The following is a 21,391-nucleotide window of genomic DNA, read 5'->3' as shown; positions in this document are numbered from 1 at the left end:
CAAGATCATCTCACATGCCATGCCATGGCCACACTGGCCTTCTTTTAGTTCCTTAAAAATGCTCATTCGTTTTTTTGCACCAATTGATTTCTTTAACTAAAAAACTAATTCACTCTAGTTTTTCATGGCTGAATTTTTCATGGTTGATTCCTTCTTGTTATTCTTACCTAAGCTAAAATTTCACCTCCAAGAGGCCCTCCCTGACCGCCAAATACAAAGTACTTATACAGTCATTCTCTAAAACTTCGGTCCCCAACCCCAGGGCTGTGGATGGGTACCAGTCCATGGCCTATTAAGAACTGGGCCACACAGCAGGAGGCAAGTGAGTGAAGCTTCATCTGTATTTACAGTCGCTCCCCATTGCTCACCTTACCGCCTGAGCTCTGCCTCCTGACGGATCAGTAGCAGCATTAGATTCTGCATTATGGTGAGTGGTATAATTATTTCATTATATGTTACAATGTATAATAATAGAAATAAAGTACACAGTAAACGTAATGAGTTTGAATCATCCTGAAACCATTCCACTCTTCCCCCCAGTCTGTGGAAAAATTGTCTTCCATGAAACCTGTCACTTGTGCCAAAAAGGTTGGGGACTGCTGCTCTAAGACCCCATTTTAATTCTCTGCAAAGAACTTACTGATATCTGTGTTTTGTTTTGTTTTGTTTTAATTTTTTTTAAAATAAAGTACTGTATATACCAACTCACTAAACTGTGAGCTTCACAGGAGTAGGAATCTTATTTATCTTGTCCATCACTGTGATGATATGTTTTGTAAGTGATTGAAAAATACTTTGGAAGGGACAGAGAAAGAGAGAGGAGGAGAAGAGAAATTACTGTTAATGAACAATAATCATTGAAACATATCATAATCTTAATCTTATTGCATTCTATGTGATTTTTTTAGATATATCTTCCAATTCACAAACATTGCCTTTACAGTATCCAAATTAGTGTTTAATTTACCTGCTGAATTTTTAATTTTATGGTTATATGTTTAATTTTCAGTAGTTCTGTTTTTCTAAATCTGCCTATGTTTCTTCTGTTATTCTATTATTTATTTTTTCTTTATTATTATATTTTTAAATTATTTCTTCTTTACAAAAAATCACTTTAAACATTTTCCTCTTATAGTTTATTTTAAGGTTTTCATTTTTATGATTTTTTCCCCTAATTCTTGGTGTGTTCCTCGTGTTGCATCTGCTGATTCTCTTGCATGTTTTTTGTGTTTTCCTATAGTTTTTTATTTTGTTTTGTTTTATTTAATTTTAATCCTATCGAAAATTTATTTTACTCTCAGTATAAAAGTGTCCTTTCACAGCAGTAAATTTCTTGTCTTTAGGTTGCTGTTTCATAAAAATATAAATTCACACCATACACCTGCATGGTATGTGCTAGTATTTGTTTTTTTCTTGGGTATCCTCCCAGACCCCCACCAAGGCTGCAAACAGAAGACAAGCTTCCTTCTCACTGTTTCCCAGGGACAATAAGCAAAATTGTTCTAGACCTCCTTTGACAGAAGGGGAATTTTATTGAGGCCTCAGGCTTTTGTAGTTGGATCGATTTTAGTTCTCCAAACTTACACAGGCTGAGGGCACACTCCTGTCCACACAACAGCACTGAGATGTCACCTCTTAGCCATGTAGAACTTATAACTACCCAAAAAGATAAAAGCCCCCCAGCTCACCCTTAATATTTTGTCTTTTTATTGTTCCTATTATATTTTATGGGCACTTATACATTTCCCTTTCTTTTGGGATTGGTTCATTTTTTTCTTTTATTACATTTTATTTAGCATTTCCATGAGTTTTTAACAGGTCTTGATCCATCCACCTCAGCTCATTCTGCCATGTACTGGAATTCTTTCCATTGGAGTAGGCACTATATTTAGGTTCTATCTTCTGCATGAGTTAGGTCCCATTATTATTTCCATTTTAGACATGGAGATGATGAAGTTTCAGGAGGTTATGTTACTTGTCCATCATTGAGCATCTATAATAATATGTGTTGGGTTTGGGACTCAAAAAATCACACTTAACTGATGCCCAAATCATGCTCTCAAATATAATGCCATATAGTTAATAGGACTACTAAGAACCATTTCCACTTAACATTAATTTTACATCCTTGCACACTGCATGCTTTGCTTCCCTAAATTTGAATCCATGGTTTCATGGTGTTAATCATTGTGGATAGGCTCAAATATGATTAATATAGAATCAGGGAAATGTATGTTCAGGGTTTTTATAATCTCAGCTGTGGGTCACTTCCTACTGCTTTGTAGGTTTTATGTGATACTCTAGAGCAAGAAAAATATGCTAAATTAAGAGCCTCACAATGGGAATTGATATTAAGATAGCCTTAAAAAGAATGTAATCTCATAGTATCATCAACATGAGGTTGGATATAATGGAAACACTTTAATGATGAGTAATGTATCAAGCTGCTACTTCCCTAATGTTTTCACCCTTGGCAACCAGATGCTTTTTTAATTTTGCCTCTACCAAAATTTCCTTTATTGAACATAAATAAGAAGGTGAATTTACATTTTTAATGAAGCATTTAAAAGTGTGAGTACTAGGCCACATTAGATTAATTCTGGAAGAGGCATAGGGAAAAAACTCAGAAATTTACATATTCATTCTATAAGTTACTGAGACTAAAATGGCATTAATTTTGGTGTCCTTTGCAGATCTTAAGGGCTTTTTTGATTCCAATTTTAATCAAAGAATAGAATTCTTAAAACAGTACTCAATTCTTCTTAGTAAATGGCTGAGAAGGAACTGAACTCTTACCAGACAAGCAATCTGTTAATCACTCAAAAAGGTCACAACCGAATCATACAAAAACTTAATTTTTCTGTGTAACAGTGCTCTATGTTTTTCTCAAACCCAATGGTTTCAGAGAACCAGCATTTCCCACTTCCCTAAAACACTGAAATGACCTCAAAAACGAGTCTCACCCTCCAAAATCCTTCCAGACGTAAAAAAATGAAACAGAAACAACCAAGTGATATTTGACATTTAAGAACAAGCTTTGTGTAGCAAAAAAAGTCATTTTCCAAAAAGTCAACTTTCAAACTTTCCCAGAAACAAATTTGCAAATGAAGAGACATCACCAGCTAAAAAAAAAAAAAAAAAAGATTATTAGCCCTATTTTTTTTCAAACACCACTTACATTAGTTAAGTTAAATGCCCACATTAAGTAGAAACTCTCCATCAGTTCTCAGGTCACTTTTGCAACACTGCTATTAAGTTTGATAACTCTACCAGTAAATTTTCTTTTTAATTGGTAAGACTCTCTCTCTCTCTTTCTCTCTCTCACAGCCTCCTTTAAAGACAGAAAGCATCATATGTGGGTATTCAGAGTGTCACATTGAATTTAGCAACTTAGGCATTTAAATTATGTTTGTGGTTTGCTATGTTGACCTCAGTTTTTGCCTTCTAAATTGCATACTGATTTTTCAAAAGGCTATCTGTGTTCTTCAAGTAGGAGATTGTTTGGAAAAGGGTGGTCAGAACCATTTAGATCCCACTCTGAGGTAAATAAGTAAGCAATATCAACAAATACATGATAAAATTACCATAAAATGATCATATGAAATTAAACTCAGAGCTCACAGAAATGTGTGTCAATATTTTCTTCCTTCTGCACTAAAGTAAGGACACCAATATTTCTTTAGCTCCTACTATACCACTAATCTCTGGTGGAAGGATGGAATTTGTTACCTCATTCATATTTCTGTGAAGTAAATTTTTTCCTTTGCCAATGTAGAGATGAGGAAGCAAAGGATTAAATAGTGTCCAGTTACACTATAAATTAGAAAACTGAGATTCAAAATTAGGTATGTCTACATCCAAGGCCCATGTTCTTTGTCCTATAATGTTAAAAGTGAATACAGAAAGGCAGGGTAGTTTTCCCTCATAATTCAAATTCATTATAGAAAATATAAGATGTTAGAAAAATACATATTATGTGTATACTAACTTCACTATCCAGAAAATCTTACTAAAATTATCTTCTAAGTTTGGGACTCTCTTTTGAGGGGAGGCATATGTAACAAGATGTTATGAGACTCTCTTCAGAACTTGTACCAGGGGTTACCTAATAGTGCAAAGGTTTCATTGTTGAAAATAATTTACTTAACTCAAATCTCCAATGTTTCCCAGGGACACGAAGGCAGCTTTTAGCATGACAGTCATCCCAAGGCAAATATTGACAGTTGTCATCCAAAAGAAGAAAAAGAGGCGGCCTTAGGACAAACACTTATACAGTTAAGGGAGACTGAATTTTTCCTGGTTGGTTTTTCACTTAACCACCAGGCTGGCAAGCCGGCTGTCAGATACATGGGACGGTGCACAGACACCAGCAGGAAGGACTTAGACAAGACCACGAGAACTACAAATACAGAAGCGGATTTTAGTTTTTGCAGCTCAGGGAGGTGAGTGAGGATTTGGATAACTTCAAGATAAAAAGATTTAGAAGTAATAAAAATGATACATTCTATCAGCAATCAGGAAGTCACAACAAGGAATTTCTTTTGAGAAGATTATGACTTTACCTGGAGTTCAATTTCACTTTGAGTTTAACTTCTTAAGGGAAATACTCAGCAGATAGAACTATGGATAAGGAATGTCAATATGAGGATGTAAGCTTATTGACTTTTTACTGTGATTGGATGAGGTCTATAAAGCAAATAAGAATACAGGCTGCTTTTGGAGAAGGTCCATGTTTGTGGTTGGGAGAGAAAAGAGAAACTTTGAAGTAAAATGAAGATGAATATTTAAGGTAGACAGAAAAACTAGGAGAGTGTTTCATGAGGGAAGTCTGGCTGAGACATATTCCATGGGTAAAAGGAATGTTATTGGGTGTTCAGAAAGTTACTAGATTTGGGTATTAGGTAATCACTGGGGACTCTTAAATAGCAAATAATTTTCAAAAAGATAAAAGAAGAAACAAGTTGATTAGAAACAGAAAAATGTTAGAATTGATCATTGATAAAGTCAATAGATGTTTCTTTCTGAGAGTGACAGGAAAACTCTAACAAATCCAATAAGAGATAAAAATCCATCTGAAAATTAAAATGGCAGCGGATAATTAAATAATATATTGATTTTAATATTAAAGTGTATATATTGTTTTTATAAAAATTTAATACTAAGATCTTATTGAAGTTAATAATTTTCAGAAAACATAACAATAATTCAAGAAACAGGAAATATTTCATTGTCCAATAAGCAGAAAAGAAATAGAAAATGTTAAAGCACTATGTAAAAATACAGACCCTATTTATGTATAGTAGGGGACTGATTTTTAAGCTTTTAAAATAATTTCTTAATATATATACAAAGTGTTATAGAAGTTGAAAAGGATGAATAGCTACCTATTTTGTTTTATGAAATTAAGATAACACTGATAGCAAAATCTGACCAAGATGGTTAAAAATAAAATCCATACATCAAAATAATTTATATGAAAATCCTAAGCAAAATGCTAGGATAAAATTAATAGTTCATGAGGAGGTAAATCTCTCACAGCTAAACAGGTTCCATTCAAGGAATTAAAATATGTACTAACATTGGGAAATCTTTGAGAAAAATATAATTTCTATAAATCTGGAAAATTCTGAAATGTATCAACCCTACTTAATTAAAATTATTTGTAAAATAGTAACTCTTAATATGATTAGAAAAAATAGCAACAAAAGTCTCAAACCCATAGTTCTATAATGTTTAGTGATGAGACTCTAGAGGCATTTTCAGAAGGAAAATGTACAAATAAAGGATGCTCATTAAATCAGTAATTATTTAACACAGGCTTGGAAGTAGATCTAATACAATTAGAATAAAAGCATTTATACAACAAACAATAATGGAAAAAGGAACAAAGTGTCCTAATTTGTAGACAGAAAACCCACTTTTAAAACTGGTAGAATTAATGAGTTCATTGTATCTGAATATATGATAAAACACTCAAATTAATAGCTCTGCTATATTGACAATAATGCACTATAAACAATAATTTCTAAAAATTTACAAAAAAACAAATGTAAAACAAGCAATGAGTTTAACAACACATATGCACAAACTATATGGAGTGAAACTACAAATTTTAATCAGAATCAGATGCTGCTGAGTGCTTCCCAATATTATCTTATTTACTCCTTATGGTTATCTTACTATATACATCTTATTTTCATTTGAAGCTTAGAAAGATGAATAAAGTCACCTAATGTCACATAGTTAAGTGGCAGGAAGAAGAGAAAAGGAGTGAAGGGAAAAGAGGTGAAGAGAAAGTGGCAACTACATAGGCAAATATTCATAGATTTTACTGTGGAAGACTTTCTGTACGTTAAAAAAAGATTTTATTCATCAGAGAAGACATCATAAATAAAATTTAAGGCTTAACAACAAACCAGGGAATCTATTTGCAGAAAAGTTACATGAACACATAATTAACAGACAAGGAAATAACCATAATTAATAAACATGTTCATTCACTAACAACCCAAATAACATAAACTAAAATAACAATAATTATTTTTATTATGTTAGAAAAAGTTAAAAACATACTTTCAAGGAGTCACCAAATGAACACTCATTGAATGTTGTTGGAACCTAAATTATTTAAACCTGTCTTTAACAATTTGGCAGTTTTTATTAGAAACTTTAAAATTGCCAATATTCTTTAACCAAGTAAGTCTATTTCCTTGAATCTATATGATTAAAAATACTAGAAATATGGTTAAAGATTCATGATTAAATATATAGTACAGAATCTCCTATAATAGCAAACAATTAGAAACTAAAGAACAACTAGTTAATAATAAAATTCAAGCCACATTTGAAAACCATTTTCCAAGAAATTTTAATGGCTAAGAAAAATGCACCTGCTCTGTTTGTAAGCACAGTAAAAACAAAAATAAAAAAAACAAAAAACTACAAAACAAATATGGAAAAAACAAGCTCACCCCTTTTATCTCTGTGAGGTTATAAATAATTTTGTGTCTTTACAACTCATTGTCTTTTGCACATTATCCACAATGATTATATATTATTCCAAAAAATCAGGAAGGGGGCATTTTAAAAAAATCAATGTTTAGCACAGTTTTGCTAAAATATAGACAGGAAAACTAGATTTGTGTATTTAAGGAGAGTAGGTAGCAAGAAAATAGAGGCAGTGGTCAAGTTTCTTGCTGCTATAACTTTGTGAAAGAAAAGGAGAAAATTGGGGCAATAGCTAGAGGGAAGACTAGAGTGTGAATATCTGGGAAACTTTTTAACCTAATTTGCAAAACTCATTTACAGCTTGAAGACAAAGCACTGCTGTGAAGCAAGGAGACATGGGGATGATCACCACTTCCACTCAGTGCTGTGGAATGACAAGGCTGAAGATGGAGGTCATGGACCAGCCTGCAGCAGGCAAGCTCTGAAGTAGGACACAGGTAATTGCTTGACCAATCAAGCAGAAAGGGAAGCCTGCAAGAGTTGTCATTGCTATTGTGATTAAAATAGATCACAGCATATTTTGCTGCAAAATACATCTATTTTCAAGTAACTTTATAATTTTAATTCATAGTAAATGAAATGTTTTTGCTCAATCCTGATGGACAGGAAATAAAGAGATGTCTCATGTAGTGAGAAACAATTAACTTATTATTAATTATTCTTAATGCCAGAGGCTCAGAAAGCAGCTTTGTGAAGTTCATGTCAGCTGGGGAAAGGATAAGATTATCACTAACAAAGCAAACCTGAGAACTAATTAGATGACCTTGGATGTATATCCTAAAAATTGTTTTTTATCTTTAGGAATAGAGCTCTAATAAACCACAACATGGTTTGGAACTACTATTTGGGGCTATTAATACAGATATAATATTTATATAAGATGCTATACATTGTTAATAGTCCTACCAGCAGTGAAGTCCTTAAAATCATAGTGGAACTTCATTCAGTTGGGTGTTTGGGAAAAAGATGCTTTTGGAAAATAATTTTAGCATTTGAAACAAGATTATGAGAGATATATGAAAGCAGAAAGTCAAACCGAGGGGTTCCTGGATGTCTATGGTTATAAGCATGCCTATGGAAACAACCTAAATGTCTACATAGATTAGGATAGAGTAAAATATAGAATTTTTTCATGGATTAAAGAATAAGGTAGATTAATGAGTACTGACCCAAAAGGATCTCCAATGTACATTGTCAAGTGAATAGTATCAGATAACTATTAATAGTACTCACTCCATATAGTCAGACCTTCACTAAAACATGTGTGTATGTGTGTTTATGTTTGCATGTAGAAATGTCTCCAAAGAATCACACCAACTTTTAACATTGGCTTCCTCTTTGTATACGGATGAGGAAAATTGCAAAGTTTGTAGTCAATATACAGTCATGTGCCACATAATGATGTTAAGGTCATTGACAGACCACATATATGACTATGGTCCCATAAGATAATAACGGGGCTAAAGAATTCCTATTGCCAAGTGACACTGTAGGCATCCTAACATTGTAGTACAATGTATTATCTTTCCTACGTTTAGATACACATGTACTTGCCATTCTGTTACAATTCTATAGTATTCACTATGATAACATGCTGTACAGGTTTGTAGCCAGGGAGCAATAGGCTATACTATATAACCTGAGTGCCTAGTAGGATATGCCATCTAGGTTTGTGTAAGTACACTCTATGGATGGACATCAGGAAGATGGCTGACCAGAGACACCAGCTGCTACAGCGTCACAGTAAGGAGGAAAATTTTAGATGAAAGATAGAAACAAACATAGATCAGATGTAATTCTGAGGGAAGGGTGCCAGAACCCACAAGAGACTCCATGGGAAGAAGTTGTGAAGCAGAACAAGAAGGAACAAAATATCAGCAGAGACAACCCCTTAGAGACTTGGAGTCCAGTGAAAAGGGTGGGTGGAGCAGTTTGCTTTTCTCTTTCTTGCAACTCTACCAGTCAACAGGTTCCCAAGGTGCTGGAGAGACTTTCTACCCACACAAGCTCAAAAGCTGCTGCCACCTGTGATCTGAGAGCACCTTGTAAGATAAGCATCAGACTCCCAGGCCCCCTGGGGCACTTCCTGTTACCACAGACTCAAGCCAGGACGGCATGCGCCATATTGCTCTGCTAAATACAGTGTGTCCTTGTACTCCCCAGGGGATTACAACTCTTCAGGTTTCATCTTACTCATTCACACACAAACATTTTCCTTTGGCCCAGACTATGGGAGCCAAATAGGTCCAGTGGATCCTGGGGGATCTGTGAGACCCCAGAGTCTAGAAATTCTGGGCAGGCTGCCTTCAGGAGGGAGAGACAGAGACAACCAGTGAGCTAGCTTTCCTCCATTCAGACTCTTTTCCTCCCCTTCCCCTCCTAAAATATACACTGGGGAAAAGAATCCCTATTGACTAAATGGTGCTGGGAAAATTGGATAGCCACATGCAGAAGAAGGAAACAGGATCCATATCTCTCACCAACCACAAAAATTAATTCAAGATGGATAAGGACTTAAATGTAAGGCATAAAACTATAAGAATTCTACAAGAAAATTTTGGAAAACTCTTGTAGATATCCACCGAGGCAAACAATTTATGAGGAAGACCCCAATGGCAATCACAGCAACAAGAAAAATAAATAAATGGGACTTGATTAAATTAAAAAGCTTCTATACAGCCAAGGAAATAATCAATAGAGCACATAGACAACCTACAGAATGGGAGAAAATATTTTCAAGCTGAACAACTGATAAAGGACAAATAATCATAAACTAAAAAGAACTCAAGCAAATCAACAAGAGAAATCAAACAACCCCATTAAAAAGTGGGAAACAAGACATGAACAGAAGCTTCTCAAATGAAGGTAGACAAATGGCCAATAAACACATGAAAAAATGTTCAGTGTGACTAATCATCAGGGAAATGCAAATTAAAACCACAGTGAGATATCACCTTACCCCTGTCAGAATGGCTTTTATTAAAAGTCCAACAACCATAGTTGCTGGCTTGGATGCAGAGAGAAAGGAATGCTTATACACTGTTGATGGGACTGCAAATTAGTACAACCTCTATGGAAAACAGTATGGAGATTCTTCAAAGAACTAAATGTTGACCTACCATTTGATCCAGCAATCCCACTACTGGATACTTACCCAAAGGAAAAGAAGTCATTTTATCAAAAAGACACCTGCACTCAAATGTTTATTGCAGCACAATTCACAATTGACAAGATGTGGAATCAACCTGAATGCTTAACAATTCATGAGTGTATTAACAAAATGGAACACTACTTAACCATGAAGAAGGATGACTTAATGCCTTTTACAACAATTTGAATGGAACTGGAGACCATTCTCCTAAGTGAAGTATTTCAAGAATGGAAAAACAAACACCACATGTACTCACTATTAAATTGGAATTAACTGATGAGTACATATGGCATACAGGGAAGTAAAACTCAATGGAAATCAAGCAAGGCAGAAGGGGGAGGAGGGGATGGGCAAAAACCCACCTAATGGGTACAATGAACACTATCTGGGTGATGGGCACACTTTTAACCATGACTCAAGCATTACAAAAGAAATCCATGTAACCAAAAACATTTGTAACCCTGTAACACTTTGAAATTTAAAAAAAAACTAAAGAAGAATACAATTATTAGGGTAACTGCCCCAAAAGAATACATGATATTCATTGCTACATCTGCTATGTCTGGCACAATAAATTTTGTTGAATACATTAATGTTTTAAATAGGATATTTTCCATAGATCTAAAATACATATATTTCTTAAATAATTATACTAATAAAAGAAACTAACAAAGAAAAAAATAAAAAATACATTCTATGACAGCAGTCTCCAACCTTTTTGGCATCAGGGACCATTTTCATGGAAGACAATTTTTCCACAGCCCAGGGGGCAGGGGGAATAGTTTTGAGGTGATTCAAGCACATTACATTTATTGTGCACTTCATTTCCATTACTATTACATTGTAATATATAACAAAATAATTATACGCCTCACCATAGGTTGGGGACCCCTGCCTATGATGTTTGCACAACTACAAAATCACCTAATGACAAATTTCTCAAAATATATCCCTGTTGTTAAGTGAAGCATGACTTATGCTTAGTCTTATACATTTTGGGGTTTTTTACAATTAGTATGTATTCATGTATTAGCTAGAGTACTAAAAATTTAAAAATAGGCACTGAGTACTTTTTTTAAAAGTCTACAGATTACCAAAGAAAAAATCAGTCAAGGCCAAGAAGACTCAGAAATGTCCTCATCTGTGTAAGTTTAAATATAAATTTAATAGGTAATTATATATTTTAAGGGCAATTTTAAACCAGAGGTGTCTCTGGACTTGTTAGCACATACAGGGAACTTATCATTTAAAAGATGAACATTAGCCAGTTGTGACTGAGGAGAGAGGTTTTTATGGTAGGAGACTACAGTGCAAGTCCACCGATCATTCCCACAACACTCCCCTGAAATACTGGTCCCACTGGATTCCATATATCATTTCCATAGGCATTGTTATTTGCAGTAATCTGTTTCTAAAATGGTATTTGCATTTACAGTGACATTCTCATACAATTCTTATGAATGATTATTTTAAAATGAATATTTTCATGGGTAAACACCATTTTTTTCCTTAATGTTAGTGATGAGAAAGCCTCATATGTGGTTGTTTCTAAGGTGAGAGCGGTTAGGCACAGGAGCAGGCCCTGCTCATGGCTGAGACGTGCTTTCTTAGAGATCACATGTGATATTGAAATTACTAAACTAGAAACCTGATGTTTTCACAAAAGAATGTGATACTTCAGTAATGCCTACCTATAAGGTCTTGCCACTTAACTTTTGCCCATTCTATTACCTTCCATTTTCCTATATTTAAGAGTAAATAGCTTATACCAGTGATTCTAAGACTTTAGTTTGCAAAGGAAATACCTAGTGAACTTTAAAAATATATATTGGGGTCTAATTCAGATCTGCTGAATCAGAGTCTATGTTAGAGGGCCTCAGGAATATGCATTTTTAACAAGCACCAGGTGATTCTGCAGAGATCTCTACTTTTCAGCAGTCACCTCTCTTCAAGAGCATGTACCAACCATCACAAACTGTTCACAAGAGAATTTGATTTGGCTTATAGTGAGTCTTAATGATCATGAAATTCAACACGAAATCTATATTTCTGGCTTCTATTTAAATATCTGAAGATCTAGCAATATAGGCCATCCTTCTTGTATTACAAAAAATAAAATTTAAAAAACGCTTTAGACTAAGGTATATACTCTCCTATTCTTGCAGTCTCCACCAATTCCTAAATACATATCTTACCAGTTTTATTCCTTAATTTTAGCTGTTAGCAACTCTAGGCTTTGGAATTTACCATACCTTCCAAAAATCTGGTTATTTCATCTCATGACTCAAATCTAATGTTTGACTTTCAGACTGAACTTGGGTAGAGAACTCCTCGTATGTGCCACTATGTGCTAAATGCTCTAAGTAAGTTATTTACTTTGATTCATCAAAAAGTAATTGAAAATTTACCAATATTTCATCAGGTTGCATAAATAAGAGGGATTTAGCTGCTGCTCCTAAAGCATTATAAATGTTACAGGTATTATAAGCATTATAGGCAGTATTACTTTATTGAGTTCTAAATAGCAGTGCTTCAATTGTAGGCATTAAGTAGAATTTTTTATTTAAAAATTCCAATAGAATATTGGGTTCTTAGCTCTAGGTCTGTCTGATCTCTGGAAAAATAAATGTGTATTGAGAAAAATAAAAATGTGTTGGTTAGGTTATAAAGTTTTGGAAATATCATCATTAAATTTATAATCTGGCTCCATTCATTAAGAAATATGTGTTCAGGAGGATCACATGAGCCCAAGAGTTCAAGATCAGCCTGGGCAATATAGCGAGGCCCCATCTTTACCAAAAGAAAAGAAAGAAAGAGAGAGAGAGAGAGAGAGAGAGAAAGAAAGAAAGAAAGAAAGAGAAAGAAGGAAAGAAAGAAAGAAAGAAAGAAAGAAAGAAAGAAAGAAAGAAAGAAAGAAAGAAAGAAAGAAAGAAAGAAAGAAAGAGAGAGAGAGAAAGAAAGAAAAGAAAGAGAAACAGAGAAAGAAAAGAAAGAAAGGAAGGAAGGGAGGGAGGGAGGAAAATATGTAACAGGGACTTTCATGGTGGCTTTTCATTAAAAGATAGATCATTTAGATTATTTTTAAGTAATAAAATATTTAGTGATATAACAATATGTAATCTTGTTATTATTATTTTTTTATACCCTGAAATGTTTAATTTTGGGCTATCATTGACCATTACTTACAAAGTTGCACCTTGTCTCCCTAAATAACTTATCTTCTTTTCACAAAAATTTCTTTTGTGGTTTGGTCACTGTGATTGCTGCTAGTAAGCTCAAGTTAGATGAAGGAATTATGGGCCAGCTAATTTTTAAAATTTTTATCCTAGATTAAATTATATGTCCTAGATTTCTAGAGAGTCCCATTTTAGATATTATAGATCCATAAATATCTTCATCCTTATCAAAACACATGGATTGATATTTGTTTCTATATTCCATTTTCAGAGTCTTTTTACAAAAAAAAGAGGTAAGTTGTAATGGGGTAAAATCTGTTATTAAAAAATTTAAAATTATGTCAAAATTATATAATGGGAGGTCAGAGAGACTGCTAATCACATCATCTAGCTCTTGCCCCTTCATTCTACTCAATACATAGAGTTTAAATTGATAGTGCTAGTGCCAAGATCATTAGGTGGGGCTTTTTTCAGTTAATCATACAAATGGAAAAAAATTTCTATGATTATATTTGGTTAAAAGCATTTTTTTTCATTTTTAGAGCAAGTAATATTGTTAGTTCTTCCAAAGCCTTACTTTAACAAGATTGTTGGGTTTTTCATGACCTCTTCCAAGATTATACAACCGACTATACTAATCATAATTTGGGTGTTGAAATCTGAACTAACTGTATCTTATTTGTTGAGATTTTCTTTAAATCTTCTTATTCTACATTTATTCAGGGGCGTTTTTGAATTTTTCTGGCATAATATCGGGGAGGGCAGGAGTCAATATTCTTTGATTAGTGATTCATAATGAAAAAGCAAACATCACCAGTCTACTGAAGTGATGACATGCTGTTTCTTGCTTAATGAAAGATAAATTAAAATCATTTGGCATTGCCATATGTTTACAATCATTTCCTAAGCAGGAAAAAACATTACTACAGATGGTTTAATTTATTGTCCTAAAAAGGTTTCAGGGAACAAAGTCTCTATTGTTAGTACAAGTTTTGGTGTGATAATAGACACAATGAATCTTCAGGGAACAAAATAACTGGATATATAGAGCTGTACCTGCCATTTTGAATCAGAAGTAGCAGTATGAATAATACCTAATTACTCACATATTGGTTTCAGAATATAGACAAAAAGTATGGTACAAAATTGTGGATTCTATATACACCAAGAGATATTATCAAAAACTGAAAGCCGGTCTGGCGTGGTGGCTCATGCCTGTAATCCTAACTCTCAGGGAGGCCGAGGTGGGCGGATCGTTTGAGCTCAAGAGTTCGAGACCAGCCTGAGCAAGAGCGAGACCCCACCTCTACTAAAAAAATAGAAAGAAATTAGCTGGACAACTAAAAATATATATATCGAAAAAATTAGCCGGGCATGGTGGCACATGCCTGTAGTCCCAGCTACTTGGGAGGCTGAGGCAGAAGGATTGCTTGAGCCCAGGAGTTTGAGGTTGCTGTGAGCTAGGCTGATGCCATGGCACTCTAGCCTGGGCAACAGAGTGAGACTCTGTCTCAAAAAAAAAAAAAAAAAAAAAAAAAAAAAAAAAAACCTGAAAGCCACTAGTGATAACAAATTTGCCTTGAGTCATCCATACTTTCAGTCACATCCATTTTATAATAGCTCTTAATATAATTTCATAAATTGAGAATAAGTTGTTTCTTACAGCTAAGAAATTCACATTAAATATTGCTAACGTTACCATTTCTCACATTTTAAAATGTAAAATATTTTTAAAATAATAGTAAACATGTTTGAATATTATGTTACAGTAGGAGACTAAGAGATAGGGCTGAGACCAGATGCAGGAGCTTGAAGATTGGGTGCAAGTGTTAAACAATCCTTAAACAAAAGAAGTTGATAACTACAGGCAAGAACAGGCTTCCCCACTGGCTTGTCAGCTATCTCTGCCACCTTACATGAACTTTGGCTAATTACAATATTATTTACATTGTGGTTTTAAAATTTTTCCACCCTTGAAATCACCATGACAGTTCCAAGACAACCATATAACATATGAAAATGTGAGGGAACCCAATTCTAGGAATTACTACCCAAATTCTCAGTAAAAGTCAACCCCTTGGCCTTGAATATTCCTCCCCTCAATTAGTAAGACTACAAAAGATCTAAGACCATTTCCCCTCAGGGCAGCTGTTCTTTTTGAGTCTGCTCACTCTCTTTCCTGAAAGTATACTTTCACTTCCAATAAAGCTTTGCTTGCTTGGCTTATGTGGTGCATCCTAAAATTCTTTTCCTGATGAACACCAAGAACTTGAAAAAAACCTCCACTCAGAGGTCAGTATCACTTACGTACATATTTGCATAATTGTTTCTGCTTTTCTGTTTACAATTATTTTATAAGAATTTTCCACTATATTATCATATATATGTATATGTGTGTGTGTATATATATATATTTTAGGGACTTCTTATGTTGTATTTTAATGTATGAATTTGTTTCTCTATTGTTTGACATTTAAGTTGTTAATATTATGCACACAATAGTTTTACAAGTAATGATAAAAGGAGTATTTTACTTTTTTTTGCATTCATTTAGTGTGATAAACATTGTCTAAGATAGTTCCCAAGGACCTCCACTTCCTGACATTCACACCCTGTGTAATCCCTGGGACTTACTGTGCCTGGGTTTAGTGACTCACTTCTATCAAAAGAGCATGGCAGAGATGATGATATGTTACTTCCAAGACGGAGTTATAAAAAGACAGTGGATTCTTCTGTCTTGAGATTTCTCTCATTTTCTCTTGGTTTACTTGTCCTGGACGAAGCTAGCTACCATCTTGTGAGACACTGTGGAGAGGTCCATGTGACAAAAAATCAAGATCTGAAATAATCACAAGTGAGTCTGGAAGGAGAAACATTTCTACCACCACCCACAACTGAATCTTCATATGAGACCATATCCTGGCTACCTGCAACCTCCTGAGAGACCTTTAGCCAAAGGCACCAAGGTGAGCACCATATTCCTGACCCATAGAAACTGTGAGATAATAAATGTTTATTATTTTTTACTGCTAAATTTGAGGTAACTTGTTACCCATAAATAAAATACAAACATGGGGAACAGAAGGTTCATGGCAAAAACAATAATTCAATTAGCATGGGACTACTATAACATGCTTTATTTCCCAGGAAATGAATTCCCTGATTAGAAGAGATGCTCTTGGAATATCATAAAAAGGTACTCTATAAATCCAAAGATGACAGTTTTGGCAGAAGCATTGTAGGGAGGGAAGGCAAATCCATATCCCAAGTACCTATTTTAATAAGAAGTGCTGTTCTTTCCATGATGGAAATACTCAACTGGTTGATGCTCTGGGGAAATAGTGCTATATCATGGGCTCTGTGTTGATCCCTATTGCTGACAAATGGGGTACTCAGCACTAAATGTATCCAGATTGCTGTCAGTAAGTCCATGTTTCTGAGCCCATATATAACCTCCATCCTTGTCACCATGACAACTTTGTTCATTAACTTATTGGGCAATGACAGGAGTGACTTGGAAAGGGCACTGATTGAAATCCACAGAATGGGCCATTCTAATTGTTTATCAAAGTCCTCCTTTTCTGTGAGCATCCCTCTTTGGTGAGCATTCACATGACATATGAACTACCTGCCTGTTTGGAGAGGTCTACCACATACTCATTTTCACCAGACCTCCTTGTTACTAATTTCCCAGTCATTTCCTTCTAAGTCTCTGAAAATCTAGCCACACATTTAGCCATAGCCTATGAATCCTTGTAGATCTGTACTTCTGGTTACACAGTAATAGGTAACAAATACATGTAAGAATGGTCTCAGAAATGAGATAATGGGGTGAACATAAATGGTCATTTTTGTGAATTTAAGTTATTGTTTTCAGACTACTATAACATTCATTTCACTGCCACTAAAATATATGAGTATATTTATTTGACTGCCATCTTATCATTAATTCTTATATATTTCTAAATTTTATAATTTTACACACACATACCCAAAAACACACAGTCAATACATTTAATCAATATCTACTGAGAAACTATTGTATGGAGGGCATTGCATTTAATGTTTTATTTAAAAATTTTCTCTCATTACCTTCAAGGTAAAATGCCAATGCCTATTTTTTGTTATTGTTTTCCCTTATGTATATTATTCATATCTTTTTCTTAGTCATGTATTGAACTCTGGATTTTAAAATATAAATTCATTGAAGTTATTTATATATTTTTAAACTTTTAATAGGGTTGTCTAGTGCTTCTCATTGTTTAGGCAGAGGTTTAAAATATTTATATTTTAATCTTTTATAATTTTTTTCTTTCTAACACTTTAAAGCTTAGAGTAATACTCTGCTGAGACATGATATTTAGCTCTATTATGTCGACATTTAATTCTTTAATATTTAATGTTTTAGTCCATTTTGTCCACAGTTTGGTATATGGAGATGATAGCAATTATTTAAGAATGGCAGGAGCATTTAAGAAATATTTCTATCTCTCATAATTTTTTTCAAAAGGGCTTTTAATAATAATTTGTAGATAGCTGTCAACTATTTTTTAAAATAAATTTTTATATTTTAGATTAGTCTTAGATTTACAGAAAACTTGGGAAAATCACACAAAGAGTCCCCACAGACCCCACACCCAGTACTCTAATGTTAACATCTTAGATTACTATGATGCATTTGTCACAACTATTGAACCAATATTGATATTATTATTGACTAAATCCATAGATTTTCAGACTTCCTTAGATTTTCTCTGATGCCTTTTTTCCTGTTCAAGTATCCCAGTAAAGATACCACATGAGGTTTGGTATTGATGTCTCCTAAGGCTCCTCTTAGCTGTGACAGTTTCTAAGACTTTCTTTGATTTTGATGACATTAATAATTTTGAGGCATACTAGTCAGGTATTCCCTCAATTGGAGTTTGCCTGATAGTTTTCTTATGATTCAACTGAGGTTGTGGGTTTTGGGGCAGAAGATTACAGAGATGAAGTACCATCTCCATCACATCACATCAAGGGTACATGGCATGAACATGACTTACCACTGTTGATGTTGACTTTGATCATTTGTCTGAGGTAACATTTGACTAATTTGCCCACTGTATTTCTTGTTTGCCTTTTCCATACTACACTCTTCAGAAGAAAGTCACCATGTGCAGCCAGCTACCATGTTTTGAGGCACTGTGGAGAGGCCCTTGCGACAAGGAACCAGTATCTACAAATAATTACATGAGTGAGCTTGGAAAGAGAAACTCCTGCCCCTAATACCACCACATTTAAAGGGTAGGGAGTCATGTTCTACCTCCACTATTCTCTAAATAGTGCCAGAAATAACTTCTCTTAAAGCAAACACTCTAGAGTTTTGCTATAATGTTGGAATGGTTAACTTTAGTGTCAACTTCACTGAATTAAGGGATACCAAAAAAGCTGGTAAAACATTATTTTCAGGTGTGTCTGTGAGGGAATTTCCAGAAGAGATTAGCACTTAAATCAGTAAACTGAGTAACAAGCATATCCCCTCATCAATGTGGGTGAGCATCCCCCAATCCGTTGAGGGCTCAGCTGGAACAAAAAGGCAGAGGAAAGGCAAATTTGCACTGTTTTCTGGAGCTGAGACATCCAACTTCTCCTGCATTTGGACATCAGAACTTCAGATTCTCAGGCTTTCCAACTCCCAGATTTACACCCATGGCCCCACAAGTTCTCAGACTTAGGACTCAGTCTGAGTTACACTTCTGGCTTTCCTGATTCTTCAGCTTACAGATGGCATATACTGGGACTTTTTGGCTTTTATAACTGTGTGAGATAATTCTCATAATAAATCCCCTCTTATAGATCTCTCTCTCTCCATCTTATTGTTTCTCTGGGGAATCCTGACTAACACAGACATGTTTCTCTGAATTTCTTGTATTAGAGAAATTAAATCTGAAGTGTTGTTTCATAATAAAATTATCTTATCACCCTCTCCTTTCTTCTATCTTTTCCCAGTGTCTAACCACACTCTCACCAGCTACATGTACACCAATTGAGATCATTTGTTTGGCTTATCCCTAAGTGTGTCTTAGCATGGGTAAAGCAGGGCTGAGATTACAGTCTAAGATTGATCTTGCAACACCTAGTTAGAGTTGCTACCTGCAGTGGGTAGCCAGGATATAGCCAGTGGACTCAGAGATTTACTGGTTTTCAGATACTATGGAAATTAGTTTGTTTGTTGAAAGTTATAGTCTCTGATTCCATAAATCATGTGTTAGAAATCATCTTCCCTACAAAGAGTGTTATTAGGGGTGGCAACAGAACCAAGGTGTCTAGCCCAGCAGACAGGCATTTTTATCTTTGATGATCAGATTGGATCAGGTGATAATTTTGCATACGATTTTTCTTTAAAATTCTTAATGAAACATAAGGTATTCAACCCCCATATCCATTCTCATTTTCCTTATTGATTCTCTCCTTTCCCCACACACTTTCTGCTTCCCAAGCAAGAAACAGGTTTGTGTCAGTCAAACTTACATACTTATGAGATTTTTACCTTTGCAACTATGCTTATTTATGGCAGGAAGATTATAGTTTGGAGAAGTTATAGTCAATTAAAAAGAGAAAAACTGGTTCTTGACTAAAGCAGCATTCTTCTAAGGATTTTCTACTTACTCTTTAACTGTAAAATAGCTGCCTTTGAAATTTTTCAGTTAATTATTTTCCCTCTTTTTTTTTCTTTTAAACAGAAGCTGAGAACAATCTTAGGCTGAGCAGAAAGAAGAGAAACTTTCACATTCCTTCCTGACAATCTCTCACTAGGCTCCAAAGGTCATATGGATTTTTCATCTGGTATTCCCTCTACATGGTATGTACTAGGGCATAGAGGACATTCAGAAATTATTATACATTTTCCAGATTTTAAAATATTTTTTCAAAACCTTATGTGATTATTAGCTGTTAGATTAACAAGTTCTAGGATAAGTATAACTTTGAAGTATTTCTTTTACCTGAATCCTTATCATTCTCTGGTTCATTAAGTGTTTATGTTCCTCTGAAAGGAAGCTACCAGTTTCATTAATCCGATAGACCTCCACAGGGAGAACTACAAAACACTGAGGAAGGAAATAGCAGAGGACATGAACAGGTGAAAAACCATACTATGCTCATGGATCAGCAGAAACAACATTGTCAAAATGTCTATACTACCCACAGTGATCTACAGATTCAAGGCAATCCTTATTAAAATACCAATAATCATTTTTTGCAGATCTAGAAAAAATAATTCTATACTTTGTATGGAACCAGAGAAGACCCAATATAGCAAAAGCAATCTTAAGCAAAAGGAACAATTTGGGAAGCATCAATTTACCAGACTTCAAGCTATACTACAAGGCTATGGTAACTAAAACAGCATGGTACTGGCACAAGAACAGAGACATAGGAAAATGGAACAGAACTGAGAACCCAGATATAAAACCATCCTCATATAGCCATCTAATCTTGACAAAGCTGACAAAAACATATACTGGGTAAAAGAATCCTTACTCAATAAATGGCGCTGGGAAAATTGGATAGCCACATTTAAAAGACTGAATCAGGATCCACACCACTCACCTCTCACCTCTCACAAAAATCAACTCACGGTGGATAATGGACTTAAACCTAAGGCACGAAATCATAAGAATTCTAGAAGAAAATGTCGGAAAAGCTCTTATAGCCATTGGCCTAGGGAAAGAATTTCTTAAGAAGACCCCAAAGGCAATCTCAGCAACCACACAAATAAATAAATGGGACTTGATCAAACTGAAAAGCTTCTGCACAGCCAAGGAAACTATCACAAGAGCAAACAGAGAATCTACAGAATGGGAGAAAATATTTGCATGCTATACATCTGATAAAGGGCTGATAACTAGAATCTATGCAGAACTCAGAAAAATCTCAAGAAAAAAAATCAAACAATCCCATCAAAAAGTGGGCAAAGGACATGAACAGAAACTTTCAAAAGAAGACAGATGAATGGCCAACAAACATATGAAAAAATGCTCAACATCTCTAATCATCAGGGAAATGCAAATCAAAA

The 21,391-nt window shown here is 34.6% G+C and overlaps 1 protein-coding gene across 2 annotated transcripts in view; it reads right to left on the bottom strand.

The window, feature by feature from the left end:
* The window catches only part of ADGRB3 (adhesion G protein-coupled receptor B3), a 673,565-nt gene that overhangs the window by 429,514 nt on the left and 222,660 nt on the right, over positions 1 to 21,391 (bottom strand). The gene's annotated exons all lie outside the window — the stretch shown is intronic.

Source organism: Lemur catta, chromosome 2 (assembly GCF_020740605.2).
Source record: "Lemur catta isolate mLemCat1 chromosome 2, mLemCat1.pri, whole genome shotgun sequence".
NCBI classification, from domain to species: Eukaryota; Metazoa; Chordata; class Mammalia; order Primates; family Lemuridae; genus Lemur; species Lemur catta.
Note: the sequence above shows the minus strand (reverse complement) of the source record. Positions and strands in the feature narration are given on the sequence as shown.